Source organism: Rhinoderma darwinii, chromosome 5 (assembly GCF_050947455.1).
Source record: "Rhinoderma darwinii isolate aRhiDar2 chromosome 5, aRhiDar2.hap1, whole genome shotgun sequence".
Lineage (NCBI taxonomy): Eukaryota > Metazoa > Chordata > Amphibia > Anura > Rhinodermatidae > Rhinoderma > Rhinoderma darwinii.
In genome coordinates this window covers 23,740,765-23,766,775 of record NC_134691.1, presented here as the reverse complement: position 1 = coordinate 23,766,775, position 26,011 = coordinate 23,740,765, and the positions used below count along the sequence as shown (strand labels likewise).

The 26,011-nt window shown below is 43.4% G+C and overlaps 1 long non-coding RNA gene across 2 annotated transcripts in view; it reads left to right on the top strand.

Annotated features, from left to right (window-relative positions):
- LOC142651285 (uncharacterized) overlaps nucleotides 1–26,011 on the top strand; it is a 39,994-nt gene that overhangs the window by 3,196 nt on the left and 10,787 nt on the right. The window contains exons 2-3 of one of the 2 annotated variants that reach the window (XR_012847596.1): nucleotides 16,389–16,480; nucleotides 21,936–22,050. This is a non-coding gene — a long non-coding RNA (uncharacterized LOC142651285). The remainder of the gene's footprint in view (nucleotides 1–16,388; nucleotides 16,481–21,935; nucleotides 22,051–26,011) is intronic. The other variant, XR_012847597.1, reaches the window with a different exon arrangement.

The window sequence follows — 26,011 nt, the reverse complement described above, 5'->3', positions numbered from 1 at the left end:
ATAAATAAGTTGAATAATAGTGGTCCCAGCACTGAACCCTGGGGTACACCACTTATAACCGGGGACCATTCAGAGAAGGAATCATTGACCACAACCCTCTGGATACGGTCCTTGAGCCAATTCTCAATCCAATTACAAACTATATTTTCTAAACCTATAGTCCTTAATTTACCCATTAGGCGTCTATGGGGGACAGTGTCAAATGCCTTTGCAAAGTCCAAAAACACTAAATCCACAGCGGCCCCTCTGTCTAGACTTCTGCTCACCTCTTCATAAAAACAGATTAGGTTAGTTTGACAACTTCTGTCCTTAGTAAAACCGTGCTGGCTGTCACTTATAATGCTATTTATTGTCACATAATCCTGTATATAGTCCCTCAATAGCCCCTCAAACATTTTCCCCACGATGGATGTTAAGCTTACTGGTCTATAATTACCCGGGGAAGACCTAGAGCCCTTTTTGAAAATAGGCACCACATTTGCCCTGCGCCAGTCCCTCGGCACTATACCTGTCACTAGAGATTCTCTGAATATTATGAAAAGGGGGACAGAAATAACTGAACTAAGCTCTTTAAGAATTCTAGGGTGTAACCCATCTGGTCCCGGAGCCTTGTGCACATTTATTTTATTTAATTTAGCTTGGACCATCTCTACATTCATCCAATTCAGTATATCAACTGATATATTAACAGTACTGGCACCGGCTACATCAGCTGCTCTTTCTTCTGTTGTATATACAGAGCTAAAGAACCCATTTAGTAACTCTGCCTTCTCTTGATCCCCTGTGATCAACTCCCCATTACCATTATCTAGGGGTCCTACATGTTCAGACCTTGGCTTTTTTGCATTTATATGCTTGAAGAATTTTTTAGGATTTGTTTTACTATCCTTGGCCACCTGCCTTTCATTTTGTATTTTTGCTAATTTTATTACATTTTTACAGATTTTATTAAGCTCTTTATATTTTACAAAGGCTACAGCTGTACCCTCAGATTTGTATTTTTTAAATGCCCTTTTTTTGTCATGTATTGCCCCTTTCACAGAAGGTGTAAGCCATGTGGGGTTTAATTTGAGTCGTTTATACTTATTACCTGTAGGAATAAATTTTGCACTATAATAACTCAAAGTAGATTTGAAAATCTCCCATTTATCATTTGTTCCATTATTTGACATTAGTTCTTCCCAGTCTATATCCTGAATTGCAGCCCTCATCCTGGGGAAATTGGCTTTCTTAAAATTAAATGTTTTTGCCCTCCCAGCCTGCGTTTGTTTTTTACAGTATAGGTAAAATGTAACTATATTATGATCACTGTTACCGAGGTTTTCACGAACATTGATATTCCCAACAAGATCTGCATTATTAGAAATGACCAGATCCAACAGAGCTTCACCTCTAGTCGGGTCTTCCACAAACTGGCCCATAAAATTTTCCTGCAACAGGTTGAGGAAATGTCTCCCCTTTGCAGTTGAAGCCGAACCATGACACCAATTAATATCCCGGAAATTAAAATCTCCCATTATCACTACAGTACCCGCCTGTGCAGCCCGCTCCATCTGTTTATATATCTGACCTTCCATCTCCTCAGTTATATTGGGGGGTCTATAGATTACACCAAAAGTAATTTTTTCAGTGTTTACCTCCCTTTCTAGTTCCACCCACAAGGTTTCAACCTCCTCACAGTCTTCACCCACTATTGTCTCTTTCACACTCGCCTTCATATGACTTCTCACATACAGACATACACCACCACCTTTCCTATTTGTCCTGTCTTTACGAAAAAGTGTAAAACCCTGTAGATTTACAGCCCAGTCATGTGAAGAGTCCAGCCATGTTTCAGCAACACCAACTATATCTATATTTTCTTCCAGTATCAAGGCCTCCAGCTCCCCCATTTTGCTTGCTAGACTTCTGGCATTTGTGAACATACACTTTAACTTGCCTGTCAGTTTTTCACTTTTATTATCAGAAATGTGATTTGACATTAATCGGTCCTTTTTATTTACACTGATGTTTTGTAACGAAAGGATCTCCTTATCTTGTTGTCTAGTCCTCTCCCCACATTCTGTTTCTCCCCCCACCAATATAGTCTGACCCCTCTCTAACCTGGCTACCCCTTTTTTTTCTACATTGACCTCCCTCCTCAGCCCTAGTTTAAATACTCCGCCACCCCAGCTAGAATTCTCTCCCCCAGCACAGCGGACCCCCTTCCATTTAGGTGCAAATCATCTGCAGAATACAGTTTGTACCCCAATGAAAAGTCAGCCCAGTGCTCTAGGAACCCAAATCCTTCTCCTCTACACCAAGACTTCAGCCATGCATTTAACTGAGCACTCCCCTCTTGTATATAGTGTCACAGAGCACTCCCCTCTTTGTATATAGTGTCACACAGTGCTCCCCTCCCCCTTGTATATAGGCCCACAGCACTACCCTCCCCCTTGTATATAGGGCCACCCAGCACTCCCCCCCTTGTATATAGTGTAATGGAGAACCCCCCCTTGTATATACTGTCACGGAGCACTCCCCCCCCCTCCTTGAATATATACACAGCGCTACCCCCACCTAAAAAAAATATATATATATATATATATGACTTACCTTGCCCTGTGGCGGCCGCTCCAGCTGGACACATGTGAATCCTCCGGACTAGACGCATGCGCAGACCAGCGTGATGCAGTACCTCATCACGCCGGCCTGCGCAGGCAGTCTTCCCAGCGCCTTATAGGCTGCAGACCTAACGTGGCCTGCAGCCTATAATATTAATTATTTATAAATTATTTTACAAATGAATGTGGCTGCCGCTAGCAACGGGCCCCCTCGGTGCTAGCGACGCCACCGGGCATGAGGGGGCTCATGCGGTCATGTGCGGTTAGGAACCGCCCTAATGATGATCCGCCACTGCCACCTACCTAAGCATTCCTGCAGACCAAGTACCAACCTTCATGGTAACGGTATTCCCTAATGGCAGCGCCCTCTTTCAGTAGGATAATGCTCCTACCGCACTGCAAAAATTGTTCAAGAATGATGTGGGGAACATGATGAAGCGTTCAAGGTGTTGACTTGTCCTCAATCCGATCGATCATCTGTGGGATGTGCTGGAAAAACAAGTCCTATCCACAGAGGCCGCACCTCACAACTTACAAGACTTAAAGGATCTGCTGCTGACATCTTGTGCCAGATACCACAGGAACCCTCAGGCGTCTTGTGGAGTCCATGTCTTGATGGGTCAGAGCTGTTTTTGGGGCACGAGGGGGAATCTACCCAATACTAGACAGGTGGTTTTAATGTTATGGCTGATCAGTGTATAGCAATATGTATAAATAATGTACAATTAATGAAAAAGGAAATATGTAGTGATCAAGATTCCCCTCCTCTTTACCAATGGGGCGAATAATGAAAGTGAAAAAGTATATGTCTCATAATAAATAAACAGCATAATAAATATATAAAGCTTGAAAATATAAAAAACAAAAACAAAAATGTTGCCCACTCCATGTGATCCAGATCTAATCGTAAATACGGCCCTGACAATTAGGCTCTGTGCACATCAGTTAGGAACCTACGTCTCAGATCAGGTAAAAAATTACAGGAAACTCGATAGAACCAATTCATGGGTTCCATTTCTGGTTTTTCCATTCCTATGATAGAACAGAAAATTGAAAAACGAACGCAGATGTGAACGCAGCCTTAGCCATACATGACATAATAGGCAAATCGTTATTCATTGTGAAAATAAGACATTTTTTAGTGAACTTTTTGGCCAATATTTTTTGACTGAACTTATTTATACACAAGCTCAATTGATAGGAGTTCAAACTCTCATATGCCCTTGGAGGTTTCTACAGTTGTTGGAAATGTCAGCTTCTTGGATACGGCAGAGGTTCTTGGAGATGAGGACTTCAAGCTTATTGAAGGTGTTGGAACTTCTTTGAGATATTGGGGTTTTTTAGGGTTGTCACAGATTCTTGGAGGTGTACAAAGTTATTTAAAGTGTTGGAGGTTCTTTGAGGTGTCAGAAGTCCTAAAAGTGATCAGACAGTTGTTATAGGCCCGCAGGTGTATAACCGACGGGCCTGAGACTGTAGCATCAGGCAGGGGTTAAACATTTTAGAATAGGTCTAGGAATTAAAATTTTATGGAGCACCGGATACAGCTAATGGCATGGTCGCATTGGCTGTGCTGTGATTGGTGCATTAAGGTATAGGAGGGGTGGTCTATAGCCCAACTCCACTCCTCCATTAAACAAAACCCCCGAGCTCCCGCTTCCCGGCCTCTTTTGCGGCCGTTACTTGTTACTCTTAGGCTTTATTCAGACGAACGTGAAAAACGTCCGTGCAACGCGCGTGATTTGCACGCGCGTTGCACTGACCTATATGTGTCTATGGGGCCGTGCAGACATGTCCGTGGTTTTTGCTCAGCGTGAGTCCGCTGAAAAAAAGTCACGACATGTCCGTTCTTTGGGCGTTTTGCACGCATCACGCACCCATTGAAGTCAATGGGTGCGTGAAAACCACGCATGCCGCACGGAAGCACTTCCGTGCGAACTGCGTGATTCGCGCAAGAGCTGTCAAAAGGATGAATGGAAACAGAAAAGCACCACGTGCTTTTCTGTTTCCAAGCATCCAAACGGAGTGTCTTTGCGAGGAGCGAACCCCGACAACCGAAGCTAACTTCACCGGGTTCGGCCAAACTCGTTTTGGCCGAACCCGGCAAAAAAAATTCCGGTCCGCGAAATCGGGAGACATTCACTGTGCATGGTGATGAAAGAGTTAAACTGTTTCAGCACCATGGACAGTGACTTGCGATCCCAAAATACATGAACCTGTAAAAAAAAACGAAGTTCTAACTTACCGATTACTCCTGTCTCCTTCCTGCAGTCCGACCTCCCGGGATGACACTTCAGTTCAAGTGACAGCTCCAGCCAATCACAGGCTGCAGCGGTCACTTGGACTGCCACGTCAACCAGGGACGTGGGGCCCGATGTCAAGAGAGGCGCGTCACCAAGGACGCGTCACCAAGGCAACGGCCGGGAAGCTCTCGGTAAGTAGGAACTTTATCTTTTTTTTTTACAGGTTTTTTGCTGTTGTGTTCGGCATTCACTGTCGAGGGTGATGAAAGATTTAGCTCTTTCAGCACCTTGGACAGTGACGGGCGTCGACAAGCCTCATCTCTATGATGCCGGCTGCGCGAAAATCACGCAGCCGCGCATCATACACGGATGACACACGGAGCTGGCAAGTGATTTTTGCACCCGCAAAAACGCCACGTTCGTGTGAATCCAGCCTTAAGGTATATGCATTCCCAGCACAGGTTATGGTTAGATGTTAGTTGTTTTATGCAGACAGTCTCAATCAATCAATCAATCAATCAATCACGCATGAGCTGCACTTTCCTTCTAGTGTATGGCCATCTTTAGGACCAATGATCATAAATATGTTCTTCATCTTCAATGAGGAGATTAAAAGTTGAGCAAAATGCTAAACAGTTGACTTGAATAATAATATTAAGTCTGAGATAACATTTCAAGGTGTGTTCCTGATTGTAGATACCACTCCTTATTACATGTAGGGATGTGATTGATTATATAAATCCCTGCTCAAGATTTCATCACTCGTGAGGGGTGAAGGATTCTAGGAATCTGGAGAACAGCACATGTGCACCCTGAGAGCACATAGCTATGCAAATCGTGTTGTTTATTGTCAGTTATTGAAGAACATAAGTTTTCCTATAAATCCACCCTTGCTGATAGATGCACCCCATTCTCGACATTTAACGTTCTACACTTTTTGAAACTGCTCTTCACTCTAATAGATGAGGGTCCAGAACAGGGGACACCCTACATCACTATAATGCCCAAGATCGGAGATAACTCTGATCCCAGCCATAAAATCACTTGGATGTCACGGTCAATAGTGAACCCACCATCTAAGCCATTAGAAAGAGGGAGGCCCCTCGGTCATCCCATTTGCCTCCCCAATACGCAATCGCGGGGAGCGGATGATTGTCTTGGTAGCCTGGAGGCATAATGAAGGCTCCCAGCTCTGCCATCTCTCTGCTCTTATTAGGACCTGTGTATTGTATCAGCAATCGAAGTGGGGTACTAAACAATTTTTAGAACACAGTTATAATGAAAGTTAAAAAAAAATTCCCCTTTCCCATTTTCCCCCTAAATTAATTTATAAAATAAAAAAATAAAAACATAATTGGTATCGCCGCATCCATTACAGACCGAACTATTACAATATAATATTATTTATCCCGCATGGTGAAGGCTGTATAAAAATTTAAAACGAAACACCCAAAATTATGTTTTTTGATCGCCTTAGCTGCACACTAAATGTAATAAAAAGTGATCGAAGTCATATGCACCCAAAGGTACCAATAAAAACTACAGCTCACCCCTCAAATAACAAGACCTCACACCACTTCATTGACGGAACCAAGTTATGGTTCTCAGAATATAGCGACGCAAAAACTTTATACATTTAATATCATCGTAATCGTATTGATCCAAGAACAAAGTTGACATGTTGTTTTTACCACACAGTGAACTCCGTAAAAACAAAACCTAAAAAACAATAGAGGAATAACTAATTTTTCCCCAGTTTCCCAGTCCATTATGGTACATTAAACGGTGTTTTCACTGGAATAGGGTATCCACTAATACTAATAAATAACTTTTATTGGATATACTTTAAAATAAACAAAACTTGGGGGGCGTGGCCAACTGCCGACGGGACCGGTCGCATGATTTAGGAGCTCCGCTTTCGGCCCCGATTTCCCTACATTTATCCTGCTGACGTACCGCTACAATTCCTCACAGAGCCAGAAGACGACCTCGCCGACATAAAGAGGGTAACATGAACCGTACACGGCATTCCATGGCTGCAGAGAAGTTGAAGGAGTTTGCCCGCGCTGCTCCTCAAGATGGCGCCGACGCCTCTTCCTCCTTGCCGCCTCCTCCACCAGAGAACACACAGCCAGAGGCTCAGCCTGCTCCTGAGCCGGAACTAACGCTGGCGCAGGTATCAGCCAAGCTCCTGGACGCTATACAGCTCTCCACCTCTTCCCTGACAGGAAAGATTGCTGAAGTAAAGTCGGATGTGGGACTCCTCAGACAGGACCTGCAGAACTTAAGGGACCGGGTGAGGGAGACGGAGGACCGCATTTCTGGGCTAGAAGATAAAGTGGCGCCACAGACAGGAAAGCTGGCACAGCTGGATAGAGTGGCTACTCAATGGCTACAGCGAGCAGACGACCTGGAAAATCGCCTGAGACGCAATAATATACGGATCCTTGGGCTCCCTGAGCGCTGTGAAGGCAGAGACCCCAGCTCCTTTATTGAAGCCTGGTTTAAAGAAATTCTACCAAATGCTGTATTATCGTCATCTTATACCATTGAAAGGGCGCATCGTGTACCTGGCAGACCACCGCCGCCGGGCGCCCCACCGAGACCTCTGCTAGCACGCTTCCTCAGCAGTCGGGACCGGGACGCTATCCTGCAAGCTGCCCGTACGCATGGAGAAATCCGATTCCAGAATACCACTATCCTGCTCTTTCCGGATTTTTCTGCGGCATTACAGAAAACGAGGGCTTCATTTGTACCAGTCAAGAAACGGTTGCGAGATCATCAAATTCTTTATTCAATGGCGTTTCCGGCGCGATTGCGGGTTATACACCAAGACAAGACGGTTTTCTTCAACACACCGTTGGAGGCGGATGAATGGCTGTCTTCACTGGGACGCTCTCCTCGAAGATAGAACTGGAGACTGCAACAACATATGGAACTGTTCACTGTGAACACTTGTTACACCTGCCTTCCTGTACGGGATCTCGTTTTGGATGTCCAGATGAGTATTAATCTATCTTATCCTGGAACGATGTTCTCATGCAAGTTCTGCCTTATATTATTCTCGTAATTTCTTATATGCAAAGTTCTGAGAGAAGAATTGCGAAACATGTAGTAATACCGTTGTTTATTATTATATTGATGTAATGGGCACCGTAAAGCAGATGACTATAAAGGGTATTACTCTCTGTATACATGACCTCTCAAGTTAAGTTGATAATTTGCATAATGGGCGGGTGGAAACTGGCTTATCTTTTCTAAGAAAAACAATATGTAATGTTTGTAGTTAGCGGACAATTACCCGCGAAATTGGGAATCACAACGCCGGTTCCTTTTACCTCAATTGTGCTTTCTTCCTTTTTTCTTTGTTCCTGCTCACCTGTATTAGTCATCTGATATATAGGTGATCCCCCGTTTTGCCTCAATTATCACTTTTGTGATAATAAAAAAGCGTAGCAATCAGTGCATAGCATTGGTTGTTCTATATTTGTTATTGCTGATAACCTGACTGTTTTACTGCATATCTCAACTGAAAGCATTTATCATTGTTCTCTTACTGGTATATTCTTAGCAATTGAAGTATTATGACATTATCTATTCTTTCTGTGAATGTGAGGGGTCTGGGAGACTCCCATAAGAGGAACCTGACTTTTTCATTTATCCGGCAGCAAGGTCCACAGATAATATGCCTTCAAGAAACACATCTTATACAATCTACTGTCAGCTGCTTAAATAGAACATGGATTCAGTGGTCGGCCCATTCTACGCACAGTACATATTCTAGAGGGGTTTCCATTTTGATACATAGATCGCTCAGATGGGAACCGGGTGCACTGCAGACAGACAAGGAGGGCAGGTCAATTTTCGTGCATGCATGGATTGAAGGACAGCAGTTCGTACTGATTGGGCTTTATCTTCCTCCTCCGGCCTCCATGACTGTGTTATATGAGGCGGCCAAATTTGCATCCCAATTTCCAGCAGCTGGGGTGATATGTATGGGAGACTTCAACCTTCTTATAGATCCTTCCACAGACAAGTTTTATCCAGGTCCGGTCCCTGGGCATCTGCCCGGGTCTACTCCGCTGGCGGGCTTTTTGGGGGAGATGGGTTGGATAGATATGTGGAGACAGCGCCATCCCAATGGTCGCGAATACACATGCTTCACACCTGGGAGAAACTCACTATCCAGGATTGATTATGTGTGTAGTAACGCCAGAGCTTACGGCATGTTGGAAAGTATCTCTCACTTACCCAGAGCACTGTCAGATCACTCTCCTATAATAGTAAAGCTCAATTTACGACCCCATCACCTATATAGAGGGCCTAGGAAAGTTCACCCATTCTGGCTTAAAGTATTTGGGGATCAGGACCGCATCCCGGATCAATTGACAGTGTTCTTTGCAGAAAACCTTCCCTTTGACAACCACTCAGCCTTATGGGACGCATTGAAGGCATACCTGCGTGGGTGTTTGCAGTCCTCGATCTCCTACCACAAAAGGCAGGCCTCTGAGGTGGAACAACTGCTGGCAGCTGAATGTACAACTTTAGAGGCCGCATTCATAGAAGATCCCACTCCATTGAACCAACAGACGTGGCTACAGAGAGGCAGGGAATATGTTCATCTCCTGCAGGAAAAAACGAAGCGTCGCATATTCTTCTCCAACCAGAAATACTTTGAACTGGGTAATCAATCCAGCAGCTTGCTGGCACACATGATTCATAGTAATTCGTCCTCGCCAGCAATATTGCGTGTTCACTCCGCGGCAGGGGTAGTGGTACACGACAATGAGCGGATTATGTCTCGCTTCACTGAATTCTACAAAGAACTCTACGAATCTAAAATACAGGTGTCTCCACAGAACATCAGGGATTACCTACTGGACATGGAGATTCCACAACTAACGGAGTCACAGAGGGAGTTTATGGAAGCCCCTATCACGCTACCTGAACTATCGGAAGCATTGACCACCATGGCAAAGGGCAAGGCATCGGGCCCTGATGGACTTCCCCTGGAGGTATACACTAAATATCAGGAGCAACTCCTACCACAACTACTGGAAATATTGAATGCCTCCTTTGGAAAAGGAACTCTGCCGGCCTCAATGTATGATGCGACTATAATTGTACTTCTGAAGCCGGATAAAACACCAATGGATTGCGGATCTTACAGGCCCATCTCTTTACTCAACACAGATTACAAACTGCTGACTAAAGTACTGGCTCTTAGACTAAATTCCGTCATCTCTGACATTATTCACCCGGATCAATCGGGGTTCATCCCTGGGAGGAGTACGTCTGATAATCTGAGGAGAGTCCAGACGGTGGCGCAGATAGGCGAGCGTAACAAAAACAACTGGGCCCTGGCCTCCTTGGATGCGGCTAAGGCTTTCGACTCTGTGGAATGGACCTACTTAGCTAGTGTTCTGTCTAGTTTTGGATTCGGCCCTGCATTTGTGTCATGGATACAGATAATTTACAAGCATCCCAGGGCTAATATAGCGCTGAATGGCCTCACATCTACCTCCTTTGACCTAGGTAGGGGAACTAGGCAGGGCTGCCCCCTGTCACCCCTACTCTTTGCACTGGCAATGGAACCATTGGCAATACTCATCAGATCAGATCCGGAAGTAAAAGGGGTCCCACACAATACGGGTGAGGACCGTATTGCACTGTACGCAGATGATATTATGTTATTTGTTTCGCAGATACAGTCTTCCCTCCCGAGAATGATGCACCTTATAAACACCTTTGGAGATTACTCTGGACTGCGCATTAACTGGTCCAAATCGACCATCTTGTTTTTACAGCCTGGGGAAACACAGTCGGCGGGCTCCACGAGAGAAGGACTTGCTGTAGTTGACCAATTTAAATACCTGGGTATACTCATTACCAGAAAGGCGGCAATCTCCCTACAACTCAATGTGTATCCTCTATTATCCATTGCCAGAGAAAAGTTTAAGATATGGGCGGCCCTCCCATTGTCGGTCATGGGACGAATTAATCTGATTAAAATGGTGATACTTCCTAAGAGTCTTTATATTTTACAACATATATTCACTCCCATACCAAAGTCCTTCTTCCGGAAACTGGAGTCCCTCATCATTTCCTTTATATGGGGAAGGTCTAGGTCAAAACTGGCCTTACAGAAGCTACAAAGACCAAAGGAGATGGCTGGTATTGCTCTCCCGGACATTTATTTATACTATCTGGCCGGCCAACTCAAATACCTAAGCACCTGGACGCAATCCAAACGGCCCCCGGGCCTTGAGGGTATGTTACTGGACTATTCTGCACATAAGTCATTGTGGCTGGTGTTGTTTCATCAGGACGTGCCAAGATCCTCTTTACTGCCTGTCTGTCGAGTGGCAAGGGAAGTCTGGAAAGTGGCTATGACTATATCGAGTTCTTCAGACATCCCCGCAGAAACTCCTCTGTGGCATAACACGGTGTTGGAATCCTTGGTAAAGTTCCCAGATGCCACATACTGGATTGATGTGGGTGTCACAGTGATTGGAGACGTGTATGAAAATAATATCCTTCTGTCCTTCGAACAAATGCAAGAAAAATTTCGGCTTCCTCGACAGCATTTCTTCAGATATCTGCAGATGCGTCACCTCCTTGCTGAGCAGTTTCCGAGACAGCGTCAACCCATCTCCTCCTACCCACTCATCGGGGTGGTCCGATCACAGGGCCCCAGAGGTCTGATCTCTACTATTTACGCTCACTTGATTGAACAGAAGGCTAATGCGAACCCACTGCCGATTATTTCCAGGTGGTCTCAACTAATCCCTTCTTTGACGGAGGATTCCATTGAAGACCTACTACAATCACACTTACATGTGTCACCCGCTGCTAATAATAAGCTCATCCAGCTGTACTATATTCATCAGGCGTATCTGACGCCTCAGCGCCTATTTCAAATGAAATACATATCAGAACCGGCTTGTCCGAAATGTTCACATGCCCCAGCTGACTTCTGGCACATGGTATGGATGTGCCCACACCTCCGCTCTTACTGGTCAGAGATCATCGGTTTCCTCAACTTAATGTTACCATTTCCTGTTGTAGGGACTCCAGAGTTGTGTCTATTTGGAATACTGAAGGAAGACATATGGTCCCGTCATACCAAAATATTTCTACAAGAGACCCTTTTCTTGGCCCGCAAAGGCATTTCTATGAGATGGATGGATCGTCGACCTCCTAAGGTTACAGTATGGAAGCAGATGGTTAATTCCACTATATCATATGAACGTATCATTTTTAAACATAGAGATCGGCCGGACAACTTCCACAAAATATGGGACATATGGTGCAACAGCACTGAGACAACATACACTCCGAGGGAAATAGAGACGGCAGTGGATGCAAGGAGGGGGGGGAGGAGAAGATAGGCAGGTAGGGATGAGACGGATAATGTAGTGGATCTCCCGGACCTCTCACATATAAACATATTGTGTGAATTTTATACAGTTGTGAAAATGTGAAGCGAATGGATGTACTATCAGTAAAAAAAATTTATTATGCCTTTTTTTTTGGGTAAGTGAAGTAAACAGGATGGCAATACTGTTGAGATTTGTTCAGCACCTGCGAGTGCTTAGGTGTATTGATAGGGACACTGTTGTCCTTTGCATTTTGTTTTTTTATTCTTCATAATGTGATAAAACAAACTCACTTTTCAATAAAAACAAGTTTAAAAAAAAAAATAAACAAAACTTGTGACTTAAAAATAGTCCACACTTACATTTTGGTTCAAGTGAGTGGGATTTGCTCGTATTCACAATTCCCACAATGGTGGGTAGGTTTGGAATAGGTCGCAGTTTAGAGGTGGATATAAAGCACCATTGTGGTCATTTAATGCCTGCTTATTAATCATGGATGATCCTCAACCCCAATACTTACTACCTACAGCTACGTGGCTCATTAAATTATTTTTAGATGTCTAGGAAAGCAAATACCTCATTATAGAATGGAGTATATAGATGCCTTTCTGTGTCTTAGGCATCAGATTATAATATACCAGAATTTTGTATATAGGCAAGTGTCTGTGTGGATAACACCATGCTTAATATACCTCGTGTTCTAGGGTCTAATATACGGATGCATGTCCATATATACAGGACTTCAACCTGCATTAAAATACTAGATACCTCGTGTTCTAGACATTAATATATATTGTGAATTCAGGTGGATGGAAACGAGGAGTACAGGGGTGCAAATTGTATGAGTATATTTTTTTTTTTATATGAAACGTGAAACTCATACCTCCCAACTTTCAGGTATCACAAAGAGAGACGCGAGCAGTGGCAATTTTTTTCTTTTAAGCCACGCCTCTATTCCCACCTCATACACACCCAGTTCAGCCCACACAGTATAGTGCCTTCCATACAGTATAATGACCCCATATAGGCTGCTAGCGGGGCCACTGGGCATGGGGGGACCGTGACGGTCAGTGGCACAGGCATCCTCATGGCGTGGGCCCTCTCATGCCGCAGACCCTGTGACAGCCGCTATGGCAGCTACAGCAGTAATTACGCCGCCTCCTAGACAGGGGCTCCCTCTAGAAGCAGAATCCCCGGCAAGACTCTGGCAAGGGATTCCACTCCTGGAGGAGCCATCACGGCAGCGTCATCACCTGGTCACCGAGTGGGCCCCGGCTCTTGCCCGTGTTCGCCGGGTGCTGACGCTGGCCCTGCACTGAAGTATCTCTTTTATGCATTATATCTCCAAGGTGGTCCCCTATTCTCCTCCTGATTTCCCGTATAGGTTTGCCTACATAGGCCAACGGACAACTACAAGTCATAAGATATACAAGGCCTTTGGTTTTACAGTTGAAAAAATCCTGTATCTTGTAAATGTTTTTGATCGTCAAGCCTGAAAAGGTTTTGCCTACATGCATATACTTGCACGCTATGCATCCTCCACCTCTATATTTGCCTACAGTATGAATTAAACATTACATTTACATTAAATGGTGCCATTAAAAACTACAACTCATCCCACAAAAAACAAGCCCTCATACAGCTATGGCTTTTGGAAGGCAGGGAGGAAAAAATGAAAATTAAAAACTCAAAAATTACTGTGGCAGCAAATGTTTCATATTCTGCTCAGTCGTATAAAATCGGGTGACAACCACTGATGGCGGCCATTACAGTGCTCATAGGCCCAACTTTAAACAGATACTGATTGACTACATTTGTGTTGTTACGTAGAATTACAATCTTCTCGTTTCCTTCTCAGTTCCCTCTCATCCAGGACACAGCTGCATGTAAACCCTCTGTGCCCCGAGCACATATACAACTAAGGCTGGGTTCACACGAGGTCATTACGTCCATAATGGACGGAACGTATTTCGGCCGCAAGTCCCGGACCGAACACACTGCAGGGAGCCGGGCTCCTAGCATCATAGTTATGTACGATGCTAGGAGTCCCTGCCTCTCCGTGCAACTACTGTCCCGTACTACTGAAAACATGATTACAGTACGGGACAGTTGTCCGACAGCGAGGCAGGGACTCCTAGCATCGTACATAACTATGATGCTAGGAGCCCGGCTCACTGCAGTGTGTTCGGTCCGGGACTAGCGGACGAAATACGTTCCGTCCATTACAGACGTAACATGCTCGTGTGAATCCAGCCTAAACCTCACAACATTTAAATCCCAAATCGCAGGTCAACTTAAGCCATGCCCTCATACGGCTATGTTGAAGGAAAAATAAAAAAAAGTTAGGGCGGAGAAAAAAAAAAAAAAAATGAAAAAAGCAAAACTGGGTGTGCTAGGATGGGGATAAAAAAAATTCCCACAACCTTTTAGCAATTTCCTAAATATACTTTTATTAACACATAGTTCTGCTTCATTAATAAAGTGATATTTCAAAAGTATTTGCCTCCTCATATGTCCCTTATTAGTGCACATTTGTCACACTGCGTGGTTTATATAATATTAGACAAAGGAAATCTTTACCCAACATCCATGTAACCCATGTGACTAAAAAATATCTGCCCCCTTAGGCCTGATTTACACGAGCGTGTGCGTTTTGCGCACGCAAAAAACGCAGCGTTTTTTGCGTGCGCAAAAGGCACTTAACAGCTGCGTGTGTCATCAGTGTATGATGCGCGGCTGCGAGATTTTCGCGCAGCCGCCATCATTATGACACTCCGTTTGGATGTTTGTAAACAGAAAAGCACGTGGTGCTTTTCTGTTTACATTCAGAGTTTGACAGCTGGTGCGCGAAACAGGCAGTTCGCACGGAAGTGCTTCCGTGCGACCTGCGTGGTTTTCACGCACCCATTGACTTCAATGGGTGCGTGATGCGCCAACAGCGCACAAAGAAAGGACATGTCGTGAGTTTTACACAGCGCACTTGCGCTGCGCAAACTTTACACACTGTCTGCACTGCCCCATAGCCTAATATAGGTGCGTACGACACGCGCGTATATTACGCTCGTGTAAATGATGCCTTAGGCTTATGAACTGCTTGCCCCACCTTTACTAGAAATAGCTGCAAACAAATGTTTCTAAGGGCACGTTCAGACGTAGCAGAATTGCTGTGGAATTCCGCTGTGGACAGTCCGCAGTGGAATTCTGCAGCAGCCGTTCTTTACATTTATTTCTATACATTTTTAGGACAGTTAGTTCAGACGTTGCGGAAAATAACTGTGCGGAATTTAGGCTGCGGTGCAGAATTTCCCCTCCGCAGCATGCACATTATTTTGCGGAGAAGCAGCGGAATTTCACTGCGGATTTCAGCCTTTGCAATGCAAAAACTGAAATCTGTGGCAGGTCCGCTGTGATATCTGCGACGTCTGAATTACCTGTCAGATATGCAAATGTTGCTGCAGATTCATTGCGTAATTGCCCCAAATCTGCACCAACATTTGCAGCGGAAAAATTCTGCCACGTGTGAACATGGCCTTATAATTCAATCAGTTTTTCACTGTTGAGGACCTTTAGACCACTCTTCTGGGTCCTGGCACAGCACCTCACCATAATCCGATACCAGAGTTGTAGTCGGGGGAAAGAGGGCTGCTACAGATGGAACAGAGGAGAGGGAGTGAATATGACAAGTGCGGGGCAGACATTGGGCGTAGTTGTATGCAGGTGGGTGACTGGGTGACTAAAACACTGAGCTCGTTAACCTGAAAATGGTGGCAACCGTCTGTTCCCATTTACAATTAATAGCCAAAAAATAGCCTCTCGGGTGCACAAGCTTCTGCTCTGACAAGTGAAATACTGTGAATAAGAATAATATGACATTATAAAATAAGAGATGAGGAATATTCTTGAGCACTGGACGGGGAGTTATCACAATTTGTGAGAAACGCATCCCGTTATAAGGATAGTCTGGGACTAGAAAAAAGGGTCTGCTTTTCTCTTCAGGAACAACCCCCACTCTTGTCCATTCTGGTATTGCAGCATGTCATTTAATGGGGCTGAGATGCAATACCAGACACAGCCTTTGGACAAGAGTGGTGATATTCCTGAAAAAAAAATAAATTATTTTTATAATCTAGCACAACCCATTTTTAAATCTGTTTTTGTATTAGGTGTTCTGTATGGACCTTTGGAATGGAGTTCAATACTACAGATTGAGACCTCATGGCGGTGCCTCAGTTGGAGGGTACGGTACGAGCAATAAGTGAGCCCCCTATATGTATTACATATACATTATGAATGTGCTCCACATGATTTCCATTTTGTCTTTACAATAAACTTGGTAGGTGCGCCCGCTATAAAGCCAGAAGATTTATTGGCAGGATTGAGTTCTGAGCTGTAGGACTGACAGGTCATGATATAGTACACACTTCTGGAGGATGACTACACCTACAATGCCTATAGGGCTGGGAACAGATCAGGGCAAACTAGTTGAGGTCATGTTCTGGTCATAGGAGGAAAAGACATGTAGAGGCTTTTCATTTCTATGTATGGAAAATAAATACTCAATGAACTGGTTCTATCTATGCTATACTATAGAGCACAAAGGCTGTCAAAGCATGCTAGGAGTTGTAGTTTTGCAACAGCTGGAGAGCCACTGCTATAGAGTATGAGTCCCCATGAGGTGGGGGTAAAAGGGATGTTCACTTTGGACCATCTCTGCTTGTTAGAAGGGTCCCTTGACAATAAGTGGATTACAAAGTCTCCCCCTGCTGGGACCCCCAGCGATCTGTACTCTGTGGGAAAATCCGCCAGTAAAGTTCCTTTTACACTGGCCAATTATCGGGCAAAGAAGCGTTCCCATACGAGCTCCTTTGTGAAAGAAGCAAACGAGCGTCGATCAACGAAGTGTCTCATTGATCAGCGCTGGTTTACAGGACCCACGTCGGGCCATGTAATACTACCTTTAGGGTATGTTCACACAGGGCAATTATGCTGCGTAAAAGAACACAGCGTAACCGCCCTGGACCCCGCTACTGCTGGTGTCTAGTAGGTTACCAATATTATCTTTGGTGGACTACTGGTCCAGCAACATGCCATAGTCATCCCATACCTGATCGTAGAGACTTTAAAAAAGCCCATATAATAACACCATACAGTATCCACAAAGTACTGCCTTGTAAAGTCTAAATAATATCAACATCCAAGATTTAAATATTCATCATACAGCACCCATTGTAATATTACCAAAGAATTCATACAAATATTAGTCATAAATGAATACTGCGTACTGCGTCCAGATAAATACTGAATACAGCTCACAGATAGCGTCATAGTGTCCAGATAAATACTGAATACAGCTCCCAGATAGTGTCATACAGTGTCCAGATAAATACTGAATACAGCTCCCAGATAGTCATACAGTGTCCAGATAAATACTGAATACAGCTCCCAGATAGCGTCAGTGTCCAGATAAATAATGAATACAGCTCCCAGATAGTGTCATACAACGTCCAAATAAATAATGAATACAGCACCCAGATAGTGTCATACAGTGTCCAGATAAATAATGAATACAGCTCCCAGATAGTGTCATACAGTGTCCAGATAAATACTGAATACAGCTCCCAGATAGTCATACAGTGTCCAGATAAATACTGAATACAGCTCCCAGATAGCGTCAGTGTCCAGATAAATAATGAATACAGCTCCCAGATAGTGTCATACAACGTCCAAATAAATAATGAATACAGCACCCAGATAGTGTCATACATTGTCCAGATAAATAATGAATACAGCTCCCAGATAGCGTCATACAGTGTCCAGAAAAATAATGCATACAGCTCCCAGATAGTGTCATACAGTGTCCAGATAAATAATGAATACAGCACCCAGATAGCGTCATACATTGTCCAGATAAATAATGAATACAGCTCCCAGATAGCGTCATACAGTGTCCAGAAAAATAATGCATACAGCTCCCAGATAGTGTCATACAGTGTCCAGATAAATAATGAATACAGCACCCAGATAGCGTCATACATTGTCCAGATAAATAATGCATACAGCTCCCAGATAGTGTCATACAATGTCCAGATAAATAATGCATACAGCTCCCAGATAGCATCATACAGTGTCCAAATAAATACTGAATGCAGCTCCCAGATAGCGTCATAGTGTCCAGATAAATAATGAATACAGCACCCAGATAGCGTCATACATTGTCCAGATAAATAATGAATACAGCACCCAGATAGCGTCATACATTGTCCAGATAAATAATGCATACAGCTCCCAGATAGTGTCATACAATGTCCAGATAAATAATGCATACAGCTCCCAGATAGTATCATAGTGTCCATATAAATAAAGAATACAGCTCCAAGATAGTATCATACAGTGTCCAGATAAATAACGCATGCAGCTCCCAGATAGCATCATACAGTGTCCACATAAATAATGAATACAGCACCCAGATAGCATCATACATTGTCCAGATAAATAATGCATACAGCTCCCAGATAGCGTCATACAGTGTCCAGATAAATACTGAATACAGCTCCCAGATAGCATCATACAGTGTCCAGAAAAATAATGCATACAGCTCCCAGATAGCATCATAGTGTCCAGATAAATAATGAATGCAGCTCCCAGATAGCGTCATACAGTGTCCAGATAAATACTGAATACAGCTCCCAGATAGTGTCATAGTGTCCAGATAAATAATGAATACAGCTCCCAGATAGCGTCATAGTGTCCAGATAAATAATGAATACAGCTCCCAGATAGTCATACAGTGTCCAGATAAATACTGAATACAGCTCCCAGATAGTGTCATACAATGTCCAGATAAATAATGCATACAGCTCCCAGATAGCATCATACAGTGTCCAGATAAATACTGAATACAGCTCCAAGATAGTGTCACACAGTGTCCAGATAAATAATGCATACAGCTCCCAGATAGTATCATAGTGTCCATATAAATAAAGAATACAGCTCCAAGATAGTATCATAGTGTCCAGATAAATAACGCATGCAGCTCCCAGATAGCGTCAGACAGTGTCCAGATAAATAATGCATACAGCTCCCAGATAGCGTCATACAGTGTCCAGATAAATACTGAATACAGCTCCCAGATAGCGTCATACAGTGTCCAGAAAAATAATGCATACAGCTCCCAGATAGCATCATAGTGTCCAGATAAATAATGCATACAGCTCCCAGATAGCGTCATACAGTGTCCAGAAAAATAATGCATACAGCTCCCAGATAGCATCATAGTGTCCAGATAAATAATGAATGCAGCTCCCAGATAGCGTCATAGTGTCCAGATAAATAATGAATACAGCTCCCAGATAGTGTCATACAATGTCCAGATAAATAATGAATACAGCTCCCAGATAGCGTCATACAGAGTCCAGATAAATAGTGTAATGCAGAGTTCAGCAACAAAACAAATATTAAACTATTCAAATATTCAACAAAATAAATATCTGTATACATTGTATAGAAACTCAGGGCCACCACACAGCGCCCATGTAAATAGTGCCATACAAGCCACGTATGTGTTTTATGTATGTACACATGTATTTCTTTTGAGTATAAATATTCTAGATGTTTTTTTCTCATTTACAATATGTGCCATGTAGCCATTGGCTGCCCAACACGCTCTCAAACTGGCAATGCAGGCCTATTAAATTTTTTGTCAACGGTGATATTACATGTCGCACGCTTCAGCGGCAGCTCCGCTCAGTGTGTTTGTGTGGTCTATGTTTTCAATTCAAAATAATAACACTGACAGATGACCGGGTCAGATCTAGCAGATAATAGCACTTACAGGTGACTGGAGCAGATCTAGCAGATAATAATAACACAGGTGACCGGGGCAGCTAATAATAACAATTACAGGTGCCAAGGGGAAATTATAGCAGATATTAATAGCACTTACAGGTGACCGGGGCAGATCTAGCAGATAATAGCACTTACAGGTAACTAGGGCAGATCTAGAAGATAATAACACTTACAGGTGACCAGGGAAGATCTAGCAGATAGTAATAGCACTTACAGGTGACCGGGCAGATCTAGTAGATAATAATAACACAGGTGACTTGGGCAGATCTAGCAGATAATAGCACTTACAGGTGATCGGGGCAAATCTAGCAGGTAATAATAGCACTTACAAGTGACTAGGGCAGATCTAGAAGATAATTATAACACAGGTGACCAGGGCAGATCTAGAAGATAATAACACTTACAGGTGACTGGGGCAGATCTAGCAGATAATAATAGCACTTACAGGTGATCGGGAAGATCTAGCAGCTAATAATAGAACTTACAGATGACCAAGCAGATCTAGTAGATAATAATAACTCTTACAGTTGACCGGGCAGAGCTAGCAGATTATAATAGCATTTACAGATGACCGGGCATATCTAGTAGATAATAACACTTACAGGTGACCAGGGCAGATCTAGCAGATCAGAAATTTGACAAACTGACTTGTAACAATGTAAAAATGTAATTCTATGACAGTGACATGTTTAAAGTCACTGAGCTCTTCAGTACGACCCATTCTACTAGCAATGTTTGTCTATGGAGATTACATGGCTGTGTACTTGATTTTATAAACCTGTCTGCAGTGGGTGAGAGTTAAAAATCTGAATGCAATAATTAGGAGGGGTGTCCACATAGTGAATATGCAGCACATTGACAGATAATTTGTTATATAATCCAATATTGATCTGCACTGCATGACTCAAGACTTCTATATTGGGTCAAGTACTTATAGGGATAAGCGACATTCCTTGACTGAGCAGAGTTGCTGTTATTTTTTTTATATTGATACCTAATTGAGTAAATCCCTTAACCCCAAAACCACACAAACAATCGAATATATCCCTGAAAATATTTTTGAGGGCTACAGGATGGGTGTAGTGATCTCCTAGCAAAGGACTAAGGCATAAAAGAGAGCAAAGATGTTAGTCACCGCACAGTCTTACCCTCATTCAGCTGCTTAAACGGTCAAAGCAAGCAGTCCTGACATTAAAGTAAATGTAAATTCCTAATAAATCTCTATATTGGTTGTTTCTCTGTTATTCTGATACAGTGCTCCAAATCCGCTCCAAAGACAAAAATGTACATGATAAAATTCTAGATGCCAGCAGTCACCACTAGAGGGAGCTTACTGCACTCTAGTTATACATTGAACTCAATAATAAAACATTATTCTCTAAACTCTCCCTAGTAGCTGCTGCAGGAAGACAATCATTTAGCTCTATGTCTATGCAGGGGATTTGGATCTCTGTATTAGAAAGTGCTTAGAACACTATAAAGATATATTTAAAGAAATTAATAAGCAAAGAAGTTTGTACATAAAAACGACAATGTTAAAAGGTGGAAATTTATATTTTTAGATTCTCTATAGAATTCATGATAAATACAAATATTTTTAAAGTAATTTCCCGGAATATGTTTGCCAAATGTGTTTAGTCATCTTGCTTTTTCATTACTTCTCATTATATAATGTACGCGGTTGTATATTCCTCCTAAAGGACACAATTTCCTAAAATTTGTAGACCATTGGAGTAAGCCAAAGTGCAAGACCATAGTGTAAAAATACACAATGGTCATGTCAACAAGATCATTTATACAGATATGCAGCTCTGCTTGATCAGATTGGCTACTACTCTGACCGTCCCCCATGCTTTACACTGCAGGTCTCCTTGAAAGTCCAGATTTCCATTATAGCAAGAGAAGGACCACATACCAACAAAATCACCAGTGGGGAAAAAATAGATGATCCAGTAACTGGTGCACATACAATTTATGAAGGTAATTCCATTTCTAAGAAAACGTATCAGGTTTTCCTAAGTACAGAGACTGAAACATCACTCAGCTCTGCTACATCATTTAAGGAATTTTACATAATAGAACATTGATATCATATCCTTATGATGTGCGCTGCAGTGAGGGGGCTCTGGTGCTCCAAGTCAGTGTCCAGTCCCCGTCATTCTGCTGATCAATGGGGATAACAGGGTTAATGCCCCCCTCACCCACAGATCACATAGAAATAAAAATGGCATAATTAATATAAACCAGCCTGAATGACATGAAGCCGCAGGAGGCGCAGAACAGCTCGTCCCTGGGTAATGGGTATAATGGGATTAAAGACGTTACAGAGAATTGTCAGTACGACGAGGGCAGAACAAGGAAAATTTCTGCGAAATTCTTGGTTGGTCCTTCAATTAATTTGTATGGAAAATCTCTGGGGGCTCAAAGCGAGGGGCCGAGTAACAATCTAACCCCATGAGGCATAAAACAAAAATCAGATGCATCGAAGGAAAGAATCTGGTTTATCAACTTTCACATGAAAAATATATAAGGGAATGTGCACAATACATTATGATGGATTGGCAGGGAAGCTGCGGGGAATGTGAAATTTACCCGGCGGCCGTGCGAGTTGTAATCGGAACGCCCTGACAGTTAAAGGGAGCGATTCTCATTATCACATTATATAAGGGAATTGTTATTATAGCAATTACCAAATTCTTTCTTAAAATCTTCTCCTAAAATTAACCTAAACTTTAAATAGGACCTGTCACTAGGTCATAGAAGGTGAACTGGTTAACTGACCTGAATAGCGCGGTCTCCCTGATTCCAGCGCGGTTTTTATTTTTTCATGCATCCCCCGTACCAGAGATATGGCCACTGTTGTGTTAGTTCCTTATATGCTAATTTGCTGTAGTTAGCCATCGGGGTGGAGTTATCTTCCCTGCCTCTGATGCTGACCAATCAATGGGAGGCAGCTTGTGGGTAGTTTACGCCCTGTTGGCAAACTACAGCAAATTAGCATAGAGGGAGGAAACACCACAGTGGCCATATCTCTGGAACAGGGGGGGTCCAGGAAAAACCCCAAACCAGCTTATCAACTTATGGGACCTAGTAAGAGGTCTGCTTTAAATTAAATGTCCCCCGTTATCATTATGTAATGGTTAGGTTCAACATTCTGCGCTGATTCCTTTTTAATATATCTATGCAGCAGTCGGAGCTGGGTTTTTACCGATACAGAGTTCCAAATCCCCTGCATAGACATAGCGTTAAATGAATTATGGAGTGCAATGTATAAACAGTATGCAGTGAGCTCCCTCTAGTGGTGGCTGAAGACAGACAGAATTTTATTATTTATGTCAGAGACCACCAACCTTTAAAAGGTGTTTTACAAAACTTTTTTTTTTTTTTTTTTTAATCACGGCCACGCTTCTCAATTTATCTATTAATGCCCCCTGAATATCGTTATCTAATTTTTTATTTTACCATTATGCTCTTTTGTTTACATTGAGAGGTTTGTTTACCTCTGTGTGTTCGTTGCCCTGCTTCTTCGGTCATACAGTTCCCAGCATGCACCACTTGTGTCCAAGCATGCAATGCCCCAGCAGCAGGGACTCATCACGCCTACTACACCCAGCTTTAACCATTTTTGAATCTCCGTTGCCATTTTAGGCCCTGTTCATACTGAGTTTTTTTGCAGCGGTTTTTGCCACAGAAACCGTGGCAAAAACCGCAGCAAAAAACGGACTAAATGGATTCCCATTGATTTCAATTGGAGATGGAGGCGTTTTTTTACCACGAGCAAAAAAAAAAAAAAAAATGCTCGCGGGAAAAAGAAGCGACATGCCCTATCTTGAGGCGTTTTCTGCCTCAAAAACCCCATTGAAATCAATAGGAGACGGAAATAAACAAGTTTTTTTGCCACGATTTTTGACACTTTTTTTTCCGGCAAAAAACGCTCGTGGTTATTCAATCTTTCTGTTGGAGATAGCTAAAAAAAAAGTGGCAAAAAAACGCGTCAAAAATCGCATGTGGTGCTTAAAAAAAAAACCGGAGCTGATTTTTCCAGGCAGAATATTATGCCTGCAAAAAAACTCTGTGTGAACATAACCTAACTGCTCTCGTTAGATCAGTGAGAGTGATCAACATGTCAGCGCTGTACCAAACACTCTCTTACATAATAGTAACAAAAAAAACGTAAGTTGACCCCAGAGCCGGAGTCCCAGGAAGAACGCTAGTATAGGCTCTGCTCCAGGACTCTGTGGAGTCCCCTAACCCCAGCGCCGGAGTCCTTGTCGGTGCGCTACTAGCACTCTGACTGGGACTCCAGCTCCGCTCCGGACATCACTGACATAATTTCCTCTGATAGTTTCTGGTCCATGGCTAGGGGGGAGAAAATGGCGCGCAGCGTAGAAACCACGCATGCTCAGGTTTCCACGTGTGCGCAGATCTGTTTTTTCGACGGAATCAATAGCGCAGTCGACCGCGCTATTGATTCTGTCACAAAAACGGAATCCTGCCGAAATGGTGACGAACTGAAACCATTAGCAATGTTTCCGCCTCCGTTGATATCAATGGTGATGTAAACGGAAGCTAAGGTTTCCGTTTGACTTTGCGTTGAGGGGTTCACCCGACGGAAACCTCCGACCGAACCCCAGAACGGAAAGCAAACACTGAAGTGAATAGGCCCTAATTCGTGAGCCACTTTCAGATATGAACGGGTGTGCTGAGCCGCACTGTATCAAAAAGGAAAAAGATCACTGGAAATATGACCAATCGATATACACTGTGTGTACAAAAGTATTGGGACGCCTACACGTTACACCTACAGGAGGTTTTCTAACATCCCATTCTACATCCATAGACATGAATATGGAGTTGGTCCCCCCTTTGCAGATAAAACATCTTCCACTCTTCTGGGGACTTTCTACAAGATTTTGGGGTGTCTGGGAATTTTTTCTCATTCAGACACGGATGTCGGAGGAGGGGGTCTGGCTTGTAATCTCCATTCTAGTTCATCAAAGGTGTTGGATGGGGTTGAGGTCAGGACTCGGTGCGGCCAGTCAAGTTCTTCTACACCAAACTCCCCCCAACCAACCTCCCATGTCTATATGGACCTTGTGTACTGGGGCTGGAACAGAAAAGGGCTGAACCCCAAACTGTTCCCTCAAAGTTGAAGCTACAATTGTCCACAATATCTTGTTATGCTGAAGAATTAAGATTTCTCTTCACTGGAACTAAGGAGCCGATCCCTGAAAAACACCCCCATAGCGTTACCCCTCCTCCATCAAACATTACAGCGGGCACAATGCAGTCAGGCAGGGAACATTCTCCTGGTATTCACCAAACCCAGACTCATCCATCAGACTGCCAGATAGAGAAGCGTCACTCCACAGAACACGTCTCCCCTGCTCCAGAGTCCAGTGGCGGTGGCTTTACACCCCTCCATCTGACGCTTGGCGTTGTGCTTGGTGATGTGAGGCTGGCGTGCAGCTGCTCGGCCCCCGGGCACAGTTTTTGTGCGGATGTTAGAGGAGGTTTGGAGCTATTAAGTTATTGAGTCGGCAGAGCGTTGGCGACTTTTATGCACTATGATCCTCGGCGCCCCCGCCCTGTAACTTCACGTGGTCTGACACTTCGTGGCTGAGTTGCTGCGGTTCCTTCCACTTTACAATAATATCAGTCACAGTTGATGGTGGAATATCCAGGAGGGAAGACATTTCAGGAGCGACTTGTTACACCGGTAGCGTCCTATTACAGGACCGCGCTGGAAATCAGTGATCTCTTTACAACGACCCATTCGATCACAAATGTTTTTAAGGCCGGGTTCCCACATAGTGTAAACACCGTGGAATTTCCGCAATGGAATTCTGTGTGGATATTCCGCAGCGTTTACATTAGCAGCAAACTGGATGAGATTTCGAAAATCTCATGCCCACGCTGCGGAAAAAAACGCAAGCGAAAA